We start from the raw sequence: 13,454 nt of genomic DNA on the forward strand, positions 1-13,454 counted from the left end.
GAGTACTGAATATAATACAAGGTTGAGCGGAGACTGCTCAACAATTTATTACAAGCACGCCAATAATACATAAAGGCGGATAGGGTGGCATAGCTACTAACTCACGATAAAAGCGGTGGTGGAAATATCACTGCGAAGTGGGTGATATGACTCCTGAAAACTAACAGCTCTTCGAGCGTCGGAGTGAGGCTCGAGGAGACTTATTGTGGGTGGCGGAAGCGTATATGATACAAGTGACCAATATCCAGGATCGCACGGGACTGACTGGGATTCCTCTAGGCGTCGGACTCACTATCAAACTCTTCATCTATGAGATCGCCTTCGTCAACATATGGCCAAATCAACAAGCCAGGTGAGTACTATGAAAGTACTCGCAAGACAGTTCGGACATAAGATATAACAAATGTAAACATGATGCATATGAACAGATTAACAAGTGTACTCAGACAACGAGATAATAATGCATGGAAAAATAAAGAGAAGTCGGGCGGTAGTCCTCCCGAAATCCCAAAATAATACTGAGGGCCAAACGAGTGTCTGAATGACTCCTCGAGAGGAAACAAAAGAAATAACAATGCCGCAGTCGGGCGTCAAGGCGACGTCTCATAAAGGGCTTATCATAGAATATAAGTAACAGTGCATGCCACAGTCGGACGTCTGAGTGACATCACATAAAGGGCTTATATCCAAAGTAAATAACAAGAGTGCCACAGTCGGACGTCTGAGCGACATCACATAAAGGGCTTATATCAAAACTTAATAATTCAGTAGCTCAATAATATAAATCATTTCAAGTACGAGATAAACAAAAGGTTAATCCGTCCACAGGAATAACAATTAAACCGGGTTTACCACTCAAGCTTGTTCACCGGGGAAAAATACCACGAGGGTGTGACATAGATATGGATACGCTGGTCACAGTCCTTGACCATGGATACGATGACTCGGAAGGATTTGACTCTGCAGAGTTTGTACTTTAACCACAGCCAACGGATTTCAGTAGTCTCGGGGACTAGTTCCGTTTACGGTGTTTTAGGAGAAACACATCTAACCAGTACACACCCATTCAACATTCCAAAGCCAGGAATCACCCTTGGCAACGTTCAAGAAAAACTTTGAGACGGGGAGGCTACAACCTCGCGTAGCATGGGATCAAATTTATATACGCGCGCTCTAAGGGGTGCCCCCCTCTCGGTCCCACCCGGAAACACCCATGCCCCCTGACCGGATGACTGGCTTTAATCCAGGGCCATGGAACCCTCATCCCGGCCCCTCTATTTGGTGTGTACACGGAAAGAGGTTATCAACTTACTAAACCGTACTCTTTGCAGAAAACATGTGGTGGCACGGAAGGGGAAGAACGATAACGTGACTCAGTCCACGTTAACGTTGGAGTTTAACGGATGTCGTAAGGCTGGCATGCTACAACAATGCCACCTTGCTGCCTTTCATGTCACCACATGACTAGGCCATCTCTCATCAGAGATCACAGTAACTTCGGAACACACGGATAGTTGCCTCACATGCAACGAGATACTCACCGATGCTCTTATGCCATGCACAACCATTCAAGCAAACATGCAAAACACCTATCATATCAAAGGTTCAAATATGCTTGCCTGGTTCGGAGAAGTCGGAGTCTAGCTCGGCGAAGTTCGCGGCTCCGTCACCTCTTCCGGAACCTACGATATAGCGAAAACGTATACTAACGTGAACATCGATGCGTGCATAAAAATTGTTCCAATTTTTTTCCAAATAAATACTATAAAAAACTAGACAAAAATATAAGACTGATAGAAAAAGAATCACTCAAAAATCATATTTTATTAAAAAGTTATAAGGGTTTTAGTCCAGAGACTAATCTGTGATGAAACAGAAAAGATCCGGGGACTTAACTGAGAAAACAGAAAACGGTTCGGAGGGAAAGACGTCAGCCCAAAGAGAAAACGTATTTGCCCGAAGGCGCCAACAGAAAACGGTTCGAGAGAGAAACAGAAGAGAGGCTGACGGGGGTGGTCCACATGTCAGGTTTAAAAACCTCGCCGGCGCCCGAAGGCTGCGGTGGTCGCCGGCATTGAACCACGGCGAGGCAGGGAGATCGGAGTGTACCAAGAGGTTCAGTGCATCCTTCCGCGTCGGTGGGTGGTGGACTTGACCGACGGAGAGCACCACGTCGACGGCGACACTTTCTCCGGCGGACGGCGGCTCGGGCGATGGTGGAGAACTCCAGTGGGTGCTGCAAACTCCGAATTGAAGCGCGGGTCAGGAGAGTGGATGCATAAGGAAGCTACTGGCAAGAGCTGAGAGGTAGAGGTGCACGCACGGGAGCGAATCGAGTTGGATCCCGTGGCGGGTCGCGGCGGCCGGAGTTGGGGAAGAAGGCTCCCTCGGGGCTCTTCCAGTGGCTTGGCGTGGTGTTGGTGGAGTGCAGAGGTGGTGTGGGTTCGAGTTCGAGCTCGGGGCCTCTATTTATAGGCGATTCGAGGGGGTGGCCGTGAACGGGAAATCTCCGGCGAGCGATTACGGCGAGGCAGTGGTTGGGCAGGGAGTTTAAGTGGCCAGGCAGCATCAGGGAGGTTCACTGGTGTCATTCCACTGCTAACCTTGGTCGGGCTTGGCGTAATGGCGCCGGTCCTCGACGGGGCGGCCGTACGGGCATGACGGCGGCAGAGAGCGCGCTCCGCGCCCAGCAGTTCACGACGAGGGTGGCAGCGCGCACGGGGGAGTGGATGGCAACGCGGCGGCCTCCGGTGGCTTGGGCGGCGCTGGACGGCGCCGTCTACGCTGCGCCCCTCTCTGGCGGCCGCAAAGCCGTCGCTGCCGTCGCTCACGGGGTGGCGCACCTCCTCCTGCTCGTCGCCGACGCCCGCAACCTTCCAGGCGTTCGTGCGGCGCAGGGACAAGAGGGAGGGGACGGGGAGCAAGGTGCCACAGCGACACTGGCGAGATTGACAACGAACACTGAAGAAAACGACAGTAGTTTCAGACACTGTATCTCTGAATTAACTGAACATGATGTTGACAGTGCTCTGCAGGTGTTCGACAAAATGATTTGGCATGAAGATTTTTTTTTTCTGGAGCTGGGACTTGGTGAGGTGACCTCTCAATGCACCCAGAGGCTGCCTGATTTTTCTCAGATTTTTAGGAGAAGAATTCAAATGAATTTCATCAAATTTGGCAAATCTGGTCCAAACTTGCAGCAAGTATAGCTTGAAATATTTGAACTGAAGACCAGTGGATCTTCATGGATCCTGGTTGAGGGCTCAAAGGACTAGCTAGGGAAATTGGTTTGGAGACAAAATTCAAAGCAGAAAGGGTAGCTCCTTTGTAAACCTCCAAGGATCAAGATAGAAGGCAAAAATTGTTTTTGATGAGAATTTAAATGGAAAAGAAATTTTGGGGAGGTTCAAACTGCTGGATTTGAAGTACATCATGATCCAAAGATGAGGAAAGGCTTATGGGAGTGGATTTCCACTTAGGTCATGGCAAGAGGAATTTTGGAAGGGGGAAAAAGATCACTCAAATACGATAGGGCCATTTAAAAGATTTTTCAAAAGAAATTTTCCCAAGTGAAAAGCATTTGGTTTTGAGTCCAAAATAAAAAGGAAAAACCTCCAAGACCAAAAACCAAGTCTTGGGTGAATTCAAATGAAACACTTGTCATAAAAGAAAATATTTTGAGAGGGAGAGTTCTTCAGAAAATTTTTAAATGACATCCCTCAAATCCAATAAAAGTTTGAAAAAGCCAAATAAAATTTTGGGTGTCAGAAGGGTCGAGGGAGAGTTTCGTCAGCACGACGATGTGGTGACGGTGATGATGATGTGATCCGCGCAGGGCTTCGTCTAAGCACTACGACGCTATGACCGGAGGAGTAACTGTGGAGGGGGGCACCGCACACGGCTAAGAGAATAACTGTTGTGCTTTGGGGTGCCCCCTGCCCCCGTATATAAAGAAGGGGAGGAGGAGGCCGGCTACCAGGGGCGCACCAAGGAGAGGGGAGTCCTACTAGGACTCCAGTCCTAGTAGGATTCGCCCCCCCTTTTCCCTTCTCATGGAGGGGGAAAGAGGGAAGGGAGAGGGAAGAGGAGAAGGAAAGGGGGGCGCACCCCCTCCCCTTGTCCAATTCGAACTCCCTATGGGAGGGGGGCACGGCCACGCCTTGTGGGCTGCCTCCCCTCTCCCCTATGGCCCATGTAGGCCCATTACTTTCCCCGGGGGGTTCCGGTAACTCCTCGGTACTCCGATAAATATCCGAAACGTTCCGAAACCATTCTGGTGTCCAAATACTATCGTCCGATATATCAATCTTTACCTCTCGACTATTTCGAGACTCCTCTTCATTTCCGTGATATCATCCGGGACTCCGAACAATCTTCGGTCACCAAAACACATAACTCATAATACAAATCGTCATCGAACGTTAAGCGTGCGGACCCTACGGGTTCGAGAACTATGTAGACATGACCGAGACGCATCTCTGATCAATAACCAACGACGAAACCTGGAAGCTCATATTGGTTCCTACATATTCTACGAAGATCTTTATCGGTCAAACCGCAATAACACCATACGTCATTCCCTTTGTCATCGGTATGTTACTTGCTCGAGATTCGATCGTCGATATCCTCATACCTAGTTCAATCTCGTTACCGGCAAGTCTCTTTACTCGTTCCCTAATGCATAATCCCGCAACTAACTCATTAGTCACTTTGCTTGCAAGGCTTATATTGATGTGCATTACCGAGAGGGCCTAGAGATACCTCTCCGATACTCGGAGTGACAAATCCTAATCTCGATCTATGCCAACCCAACAAACACCTTCAGAGACACCTGTAGAGCATCTTTATAATCACCCAGTTATGTTGTGACGTTTGATAGCACACAAGGTGTTCCTCCGGTATTCGGGAGTTGCATAATCTCATAGTCAAAGGAATATGTATAAGTCATGAAGAAAGCAATAGCAATAAAACTTAACGATCATTATGCTAAGCTAACGGATGGGTCTTGTCCATCACATCATTCTCCTAATGATGTGATCCCGTTCATCAAATGACAACACATGTCTATGGTCAGAAAACTTAACCATCTTTGATTAACGAGCTAGTCAAATAGAGGCATACTAGGGATACTTTGTTTTGTCTATGTATTCACACATGTATCAAGTTTCCAGTTAATACAATTATAACATGAATAATAAACATTTATCATAATATCAGGAAATATAAATAACAACTTTACTATTGCCTCTAGGGCATATTTCCTTCAGTCTCCCACTTGCACTAGAGTCAATAATCTAGATTACATTATAATGATTCTAATACCCATGGAGTCTTGGTGCTGATCATGTTTTGCTCATGGAAGAGGCTTAGTCAACGGGTCTGCAACATTTAGATCCGTATGTATTTTGCAAATCTCTACGTCTCCCTCCTTGACTTGATCGCGAATGGAGTTGAAGCGTCTCTTGATGTGTTTGGTTCTCTTGTGAAATCTGGATTCCTTCGCTAAGGAAATTGCTCCAGTATTGTCACAAAAGATTTTCATTGGACCCGATGCACTAGGTATTATACCTAGATCGGATATGAACTCCTTCATTTGCTGCTTCCGAAGCAGCTATGTACTTCGGTTCACACGTAGATCCCGCCACGACGCTCTTCTTGGAACTGCACCAACTGACAGCTCCACCATTCAATATAAATATGTATCCGGTTTGCGACTTAGAGTCATCCGGATCAGTGTCAAAGCTAGCATCAACGTAACGATTTATGACAAGCTCTTTGTCACATCCATAAACGAGAAACATATCCTTAGTCCTTTTAAGGTATTTCAGGATGTTCTTGACCGCTATCAAGTGATCCACTCCTGGATTACTTTGGTACCTCCCTGCTAAACTTATAGCAAGGCACACATCAGGTCTGGTACACAGCATTGCATACATGATAGAACCTATGGCTGAGGCATAGGGAATGACTTTCATTTTCTCTCTATCTTGTGCAGTGGTCGGGCATTGAGTCTGACTCAACTTCACACCTTGTAACACAGGCAAGAACCCTTTCTTTGACTGATCCATTTTGAACTTCTTCAAAACTCTATCAAGGTATGTGCTTTGTGAAAGTCCAATTAAGTGTCTTGATCTAGCTCTATAGATCTTGATGCTCAATATATAAGCAGTTTCACCGAGGTCTTTCATTGAAAAATTCTTATTCAAGTATCCTTTTATGCTATCCAGAAATTTTATATCACTTCCAATCAACAATATGTCATCCACATATAATATTAGAAATGCTACAGAGCTCCCACTCACTTTCTTGTAAATACAGGCTTCTCCAAAAGTCTGTATAAAATCATATGCTTTGATCACACTATCAAAGCGTATATTCCAACTCCAAGAGGCTTGCACCAGTCCATAAATGGATCGCTGGAGCTTGCACACTTTGTTAGCACCTTTAGGATCGACAAAACCTTCTGGTTGCATCATATACAACTCTTCTTTAAGAAATCCATTAAGGAATGCAGTTTTGACATCCATTTGCCAAGTTTCATAATCATAAAATGCAGCAATTGCTAACATGATTCAGACAAACTTAAGCATCGCTACGGGTGAGAAGGTCTCATCATAGTCAACTCCTTGAACTTGTCGAAAACCTTTCACAACAAGTCAAGCTTTGTAGACAGTAACATTACCATCAGCGTCAGTCTTCTTCTTGAAGATCCATTTATTTTCTATGGCTTGCCGATCATCGGGCAAGTCAACCAAAGTCCACACTTTGTTCTCATACACTGATCCCATCTCAGATTTCATGGCCTCAAGCCATTTCGCGGAATCTGGGCTCATCATCGCTTCCTCATAGTTTGTAGGTTCGTCATGGTCTAGTAACATGACTTTCAGAACGGGATTACCGTACCACTCTGTTGCAGAACATACTCTGGTTGACCTACGAGGTTCGGTAGTAACTTGATCTGAAGTTTCATGATCATCATCATTAACTTCCTCACTAATTGGTGTAGGCATCACTGGAACGGATTTCTATCATGAACTACTTTCCAATTCGAGAGAAGGTACAACTACCTCATCAAGTTCTACTTTCCTCCCACTCACTTCTTTCGAGAGAAACTCCTTCTCTAGAAAGGATCCATTCTTAGCAACGAATATCTTGCCTTCGGATCTGCGATAGAAGGTGTACCCAATAGTTTCCTTTGGGCATCCTATGAAGATGCATTTCTCCGATTTGGGTTCGAGCTTATCAGGCTGAAGCTTTTTCACATAAGCATCGCAACACCAAACTTTAAGAAATGACAGCTTAGGTTTCTTGCCAAACCGTAGTTCATATGGTGTCGTCTCAACGGATTTAGACGGTGCCCTATTTAACGTGAATGCATCCGTCTCTAAAACATAACCCCAAAACGATAGTGGTAAATCGGTAAGAGACATCATAGATCACACCATATTTAATAAAGTACGGTTACGACGTTCGAACACACCATTACGTTGTGGTGTTCCAGGTGGCGTGAGTTGTGAAACTATTCCACATTGTTTCAAATGAAGACCAAACTCGTAACTCAAATATTCGCCTCCCCGATCAGATCGTACAAACTTTATTTTCTTGTTATGATGATTTTCCACTTCACTCTGAAATTCTTTGAACTTTTCAAATGTTTTAGACTTATGTTTCATTAAGTAGATATACCCATATCTGCTCAAATCGTCCGTGAAGGTTAGAAAATAACGATACCCACCGCGAGCCTCAACACTCATCGGACCGCATACATCAGTATGTATTATTTCCAATAAGTCAGTGGTCGCTCCATTGTTCCAGAGAACGGAGTCTTAGTCATCTTGCCCATGAGGCATGCTTTGCAAGCATCAAGTGATTCCAAAATCCCATCAGCATGGAGTTTCTTCAGGCGCTTTCCACCAATATGACCTAAACGGCAGTGCCACAAATACGTTGCACTATCATTATTAACTTTGCATCTTTTGGCTTCAATATTATGAATATGTGTATCACTACGATCGAGATTCAACAAAAATAGACCACTCATCAAGGGTGCATGACCATAAAAGATATTACTTATATAAATAGAACAACCATTATTCTCTGATTTAAATGAATAACCGTCTCGCATGAAACAAGATCCAGATATAATGTTCATGCTCAACGCTGGCACCAAATAACAATTATTCAGGTCTAAAACTAATCCCGAAGGTAGATGTAGAGGTAGCGCGCCGACGTCGATCACATCGACCTTGGAACCATTTCCGACGCGCATCGTCACCTCGTCCTTAGCCAATCTTCATTTAATCCGTAGCCCCTATTTCGAGTTGCAAATATGAGCAACAGAACCAGTATCAAATACCCAGGCGCTACTACGAGCATTAGTAAGGTAGACATCAATAACATGTATATCAAATATACCTTTCACTATGCCATCCTTCTTATCCGCCAAATACTTGGGGCAGTTCCGCTTCCAGTGACCAGTCCCTTTGCAGTAGAAGCACTCAGTTTCAGGCTTAGGTCCAGACTTGGGATTCTTCCCGGGAGTAGCAACTTGCTTGCTATTCTTCTTGAAGTTCCCCTTCTTCCCTTTGCCCTTGGTCTTGTTAGCCATCAACACTTGATGCTCCTTCTTGATTTCTACGTCCGCAGCCTTAAGCATTGCGAAGAGCTCGGGAATTGTCTTTTCCATCCCTTGCATCTTATAGTTCATCATGAAGACTTTATAGCTTGGTGGCAGTGATTGAAGAACTCTGTCAATGACACTATCATCCGGAAGATTAACTCCCAGCTAAGTCAAGTGGTTATGGTACCCAGACATTCTGAGTATGTGTTCACTGACAGAACTGTTCTCCTCCATCTTGCAGCTATAGAACTTGTTGGAGACTTCATATCTCTCAACTCGGGCATTTGCTTGAAATATTAACTTCAACTCTTGGAACATCTCATATGCTCCATGACGTTCAAAATGTCTTTGAAGTTCCGATTCTAAGCCGTAAAGCATGGCACACTGAACTATCGAGTAGTCATCAGATTTAGCTTGCCAGACGTTCATAACATCCGGAGTTGCTCCTGCAGCAGGCCTTGCACCTAGCGATGCTTCCAGGAGGTAATTCTTCTGTGCAGCAATGAGGATAATCGTCAAGTTATGGACCCAATCCGTGTAGTTGCTACCATCATCTTTCAACTTAGCTTTCTCTAGGAACGCATTAAAATTCAAGGGAGCGGTAGCACGGGCCATTGATCTACGACAACATAGAGATGCAAAAACTATCAGGACTAAGTTCATGATAAATTTAAGTTCAATTAATCATATTACTAAAGAACTCCCACTTAGATAGACATCCCTCTAGTCATGTAAATGATCATGTGATCCATATCAACTAAACCATGTCCGATCATCACATGAGATGAATTAGTCTTCAATGGTGAACATCTCTATGTTGATCATATCTACTATATGATTCACGTTCGACCTTTCGGTCTCCAGTGTTCCGAGGCCATGTCTGTACATGCTAGGCTCGTCAAGTTTAACCTGAGTATTCCACATGTGCAAAACTGTTTTACACCCGTTGTATGTGAATGTAGAGCTTATCACACCCGATCATCACGTGGTGTCTCGGCACGACAAACTGTAGCAACGGTGCATACTCAGGGAGAACACTTATACCTTGAAATTTAGTGAGAGATCATCTTATAATGCTACCGCTGTACTAAGCAAAATAAGATGCATAAAAGATAAACATCACATGCAATCAAAATATGTGACATGATATGGCCATCATCATCTTGTGCCTTTGATCTCCATCTTCAAAGCACCGTCATGATCTCCATCATCACCGGCTTGACACCTTGATCTCCATCGTAGCGTCGTTGTCGTCTCGCCAACTATTGCTTCTACAACTATCGCTACCGCATAGTGATAAAGTAAAGCAATTACATGGTGATTGCATTTCATACAATAAAGCGACAACCATAAGGCTCCTGCTAGTTGCCGATAACTTTTACAAAACATGATCATCTCATACAATAACTTATATCACATGCCCTGCAAAAACAAGTTAGACGTCCTCTACTTTGTTGTTGCAAGTTTTACGTGGCTGCTACGGGCTTCTAGCAAGAACCGTTCTTACTTACGCATCAAAACCACAACGATTTTTCGTCAAGTGTGATGTTTTAAACTTCAACAAGGACCGGCCGTAGTCAAATTCGATTCAACTAAAGTTGGAGAAACAGACACCCGCTAGCCACCTTTATGCAAAACAAGCTGCATGTCTGTCGGTGGAACCGGTCTCATGAACGCAGTCATGTAAGGTTGGTCCGGGCCGCTTCATCCAACAATACGGCCGAATTAAAACAAGATGTTGGTGGTAAGCAGTATGGCTATTATCGCCCACAACTCTTTGTGTTCTACTCGTGCATATCATCTACGCATAGACCTGGCTCAGATGCCACTGTTGGGGAATGTAGCATGCAATTTCAACAAATTTCCTACGATCACGCAAGATCTATCTAGGAGATGCATAGCAACGAGAGGGGGAGAGTTATCGGCAACAGTTAGTATGACGCGGTTGATGTAGACTCCTAACAATCTTCGATCAGCAAAACACATAACTCATAATACAAATCGTCATTGAACGTTAAGCGTGCAGACCCTACGGGTTCGAGAACTATGTAGAATTGACCGAGACACATCTCCGATCAATAACCAACTGCGGAACCTGGATGCTCATATTGGTTCCTACATATTCTACGAAGATCTTTATCGGTCAAACCGCAATAACAACATATGTCATTCCCTTTGTCATCGGTATGGTACTTGCCCGAGATTTGATCGTCGGTATCCTCATACCTAGTTCAATATTGTTACCGACAAGTCTCTTTACTCGTTCGGTAATGCATCATCCCGCAACTAACTCATTAGTCACTTTGCTTGCAAGGCTTATAGTGATGTGCATTACCGAGAGGGCCCAGAGATACCTCTCCAATACTCGGAGTGACGAATCCTAATCTCGATCTATGCCAACCCAACAAACACCTTCGGAGACACCTGTAGAGCATCTTTATAATCACCCAGTTACATTGTGATGTTTGATAGCACACAAGGTGTTCCTCCGGTATTCGGGAGTTGCATAATCTCATAGTCAAAGGAATATGTATAAGTCATGAAGAAAGCAATAGCAATAAAACTTAACGATCATTATGCTAAGCTAACGGATGGGTCTTGTCCATCACATCATTCTCCTAATGATGTGATCCCGTTCATCAAATGACAACACATGTCTATGGTCAGGAAACTTAACCATCTTTGATTAACGAGCTAGTCAAGTAGAGGCATACTAGGGACACTTTGTTTTGTCTATGTATTCATACATGTGTCAAGTTTCCAGTTAATACAATTCCAGCATGAATAATAAACATTTATCATGATATAAGGAAATATAAATAACAACTTTATTATTGCCTCTAGGGCATATTTCCTTCATATGTTGTTGCAGAAACCAAAACTATCAGAGGCAACTGGTTAGTGTAGCTCAGAAAAGAACTGGCGTAGCCAACAAATCTCAGCAACAGTATTAGCAACCAATAGTACTATATATTAAAGGAAGATAAAGGATTATTCCTGGCCTCTGCATCAAGCGATGCACACAATATTAAACAACAATAATAGCATACTGGTAATGTATAGGATATGAATTTTTCCAGTGAGTCTAAGTTATTTTTTTCCTTTGAAATGTGAAGGATTGATTTCTATCTTACATAGGAATATGAATCCATTCCGACAAACTGGAGGGCTTCAAAAGATATTTTTTCTTTGAAAATTGTATCCTATAGAATTCCTACAAAAATGCTACGAACAAAGAAGGCCTAACTGAGGTAGTATTGAACTTGGCACAATGAAGCTAAGGATAGTAAGGTGAATGGCCCTAGTTTGTTAGAAAACATGAATTTATATGAGTAATTTTTGATTCTTGATGCACTGAATTCTTGTAATTGATGGAATTATGTGTTTTGTCAAACTATCGTCCTTTTATTTTCTCTGACTTGATGCGTATTGAATTGAGTGTAGCAAGTAGCAAGAGGACCATCTTACATTATGTTTAAACCTGAAGCATGCTCTGTTTCTATGCAAACAATCAGCAACTATTACCCAGGAGAAATACATGTACAAGAAACTTTGTCGGCCTGTGAGCATTCATCCCCTTATTCAATTGTATAATAGTAAAAGCACCGAGTTCATCGAGTCGTCAATTATTACAAGGTGTATGTACCGGCAGTAGTATGCATCAGATGTGAAAGTTTGAGAGTAGCATATGAATCAAGCAACGAACAACTCAATTGCCAAATCCACGTCAACCTCCACAATAGCATCCGTCAAAAGATATTAAACAGTGGTGGGTGTTCAACATTGTGGCAGTGGTTTGGAAGGTTGCAGCAACAACATCATCTTTTCTTTTTCTTGTTTTGAAAAAGAGCAACATTGGGTTGTTTTCAGTGGCGGAGCTATGTTGAGGCCATGGCCCCCCCCATTATTGAAATGACAACTCATGTCTATGGCTAGTAAACTTAACCATCTTTGATTCAACGAGCTAGTCAAGTAGAGGCATACTAGTGACACTTTGTTTGTCTATGTATTCACACATGTACCAAGTTTCCGGTTAATACAATTCTAGCATGAATAATAAACATTTATCATGATATAAGGAAATATAAATAACAACTTTATTATTGCCTCTAGGGCATATTTCCTTCAGTCTCCCACTTGCACTAGAGTCAATAATCTAGTTCACATCGCCATGTGATTTAACACCAATAGTTCACATCACCATGTGATTAATATCCATAGTTCACAACACCATGTGATTAATATCCATAGTTCACACTCAAAGGGTCTACTAGAGTCAGTAATCTAGTTCACATCGCCATGTGATTAACACCAAAAGAGTACTAAGGTGTGATCATGTTTTGCTTGTGAGAGAAGTTTAGTCAACGGGTCTGCCAAATTCAGATCCGTATGTATTTTGCAAATTTCTATGTCTACAATGCTTTGCACGGAGCTACTTTAGCTAATTGCTCCCACTTTCCATATATAATTGAGAAACACATCCTTATTCCACTAAGGATAATTTTGACCGTTGTCCAGTGATCTACTCCTAGATCACTATTGTACTCCCTTGCCAAACTCAGTGTAGGGTATACAATAGATCTGGTACACAGCATGGCATACTTTTTAGAACCTATGACTGAGACATAGGAAATGCCTTTCATTCTCTCTCTATCTTCTGCTGTGGTCGGGCTTTGAGTCTTACTCAACTTCACACCTTGTAACACAGGCAAGAACTCTTTCTTTGACTGTTCCATTTTGAACTACTTCAAAATCTTGTCAGGGTATGTACTCATTGAAAAAACTTATCAAGCGTCTTGATCTATCTCTATAGATCTTGATGCTTAATATGTAA

This window comes from Triticum aestivum, chromosome 2D, assembly GCF_018294505.1.
Source record: "Triticum aestivum cultivar Chinese Spring chromosome 2D, IWGSC CS RefSeq v2.1, whole genome shotgun sequence".
NCBI lineage: Eukaryota > Viridiplantae > Streptophyta > Magnoliopsida > Poales > Poaceae > Triticum > Triticum aestivum.